Source organism: Prunus persica, chromosome G1 (genome assembly GCF_000346465.2).
Source record: "Prunus persica cultivar Lovell chromosome G1, Prunus_persica_NCBIv2, whole genome shotgun sequence".
Taxonomy (NCBI): domain Eukaryota; kingdom Viridiplantae; phylum Streptophyta; class Magnoliopsida; order Rosales; family Rosaceae; genus Prunus; species Prunus persica.
This window is the reverse complement of record NC_034009.1, coordinates 31,469,765-31,471,926: the sequence shown is the minus strand read 5'-3', so window position 1 is coordinate 31,471,926 and position 2,162 is coordinate 31,469,765.

Genomic DNA, 2,162 nt, shown 5'->3' with positions numbered 1-2,162 from the left:
TCAATTGTTCAAGAACGTCGTCTAACTATTTTTTTACGTCGTATTTGTTTAAAACACGCAACAACAAAATACGACGGTTATTGACTTTATTAGGTCGTTGGAAAAGTATTACACGTCGGTTAAGCAATTTGTATGTTTGTTTTTTTTTTAATTTAAGAAAACCTCAACAAATTTTTACATTACATATTATAGAGAAAATTGGTACATTATACATAAATATCAAGTGTTCAATAATTGCCCTGTTTAATAATTTGGAAAACAAACTCTGCCCATTCATTCCGGACTTCATCAATGGCTTCTTGGGGGTATGAAGCTTCCTGGTTTCCCTTGGCATACTGCATAAACAATGACTATTAGGGTTTATAAATAAAAAGAAATTCAATCACAGACGACGATATTTTTCATAACCGACGTAGTATATCCATTCAACGACGTTAATTTTACACGACCGTCGTTGATAATACAAAAAACGACGTGAAATGTATGAAGGTAATTTCTTCTTACCTTATTCTCAAACCCCAAGGAAGGATCCATGATGATGTCCCTCATGAAGCGCATTACATAATACCCGCATTCGACATTGCTGGGTTGCTTTGGTGTGCCTGAGAGAGTTTTCCAAATTACATTTTTACGTCCTGCTCGGGCTATGTGGGTATTATATATTTTTAAAGCACTGTTCACGATGTTTTTGGCCTCTTCATCGACCACACGATTTCCTGGCAGAGGATCCAGAAAATAGACGGTTTCTCTCTTTGCTCTTACAATCAGCAAAATCCAATGACGGCTGCACAAAATTAATATAAAAACGACGGTTATTTACAAAAACGACGTATTATAGTATTTCACACGACGAAGTAAAGTAGCTAACGACGACATTATATATTTATCACGACGATAAATAAATACCGACGTGGTTAGTAGTTTCAAACGACTAAATAAAATAAAACACCGACGTGGTTAGTTTATAAGCTGTCATTTATTGAAAATCATAAAAACAAAATCCTAAGGAGACTAACCCTGGATTGTAAGGCATCATGAAAATCTGTTCACCGTCTGTCTTCTGAAGTCGAGCTGCTACGAGTCGTGATCTTTCAGTTATTGTGCCAGAGTTGGCACTAACTGTAGCAGGGTCGATAAAGCCAACCATACTGCACATATTGGCTTTTTTCAAAACATCGTGTAAGTACCTAAACAAATAAAATAATATAAACAAGTCAGCACACAAAACACGACGGTTATGTATAAAAAAACGACGTATTATAATATTTCACACGACGTACTGAAATAGATGAGGACGTTATAATATATTTATCACGACGGTTGTTAGTTAAGACGACGTGGTTAGTTAGTTAAGACGACGCAATATATAAACCAACGAGTTATTATTTTAGAAGTACAAACCTCATATATACAGCCAATACAGTAGCTCCAATTTCTTCCATGCCTGCAAATTGTGTAATATCTTCAGGCAGGAGGAAGGTATCGCGCTCACCACCAAACACCTCCTTATCAATTGTAAATTGGACTGTCTTATCCTCAGGCAGGAGTGTCGTTTCCACAAAACGACAAAGGGTTTTTAAAGAAGATGGCGCCTCCATTTTTGAATAAGCACCAACTTCAATAACCTGTTTAAAGAAATAAAAAAAATGACGTGGTAATTCAATAAAGACGACGGTTTAAGTAATAAAACGTCGTCTTAAAAGTATTTAAACGACGGTGAAAAAACTGTCGTGGTAATTCAATAAAGACGACGGTTTTATGAATAAAGCGTCGTCTGAAACCATTTAAACGACGGTGCAAAAACCGTCGTTTAAATATTTTATTACGTCTTAAAAAAATTCCGCCGTCTAAGTTTTAAACAAACGACGGATTAAATAAAAATATCGACGTCTGAAATTTTGAAAAACAAATAAAAAAGGCAAAGTTATGTGAACATACCTTGTCGTCATGCTTTTCTTCATCTTCTTTCTCCTTTTCTTCTTCCTTCTCTTCATCTCTTTTTTCTTCTTCCTTCTCTTCATCTGGCTGATGTTTCCCCATTTTGGCAGTATCATCCTCCAAATGTAGGGATCTCACATCACCTCCAGAGCAGCTAGCTTTGTCAGACATTGGATTTTTGGGGCTTTGGCTAATTCTTGGTTTAAGCATGCTTGGATCAAAAT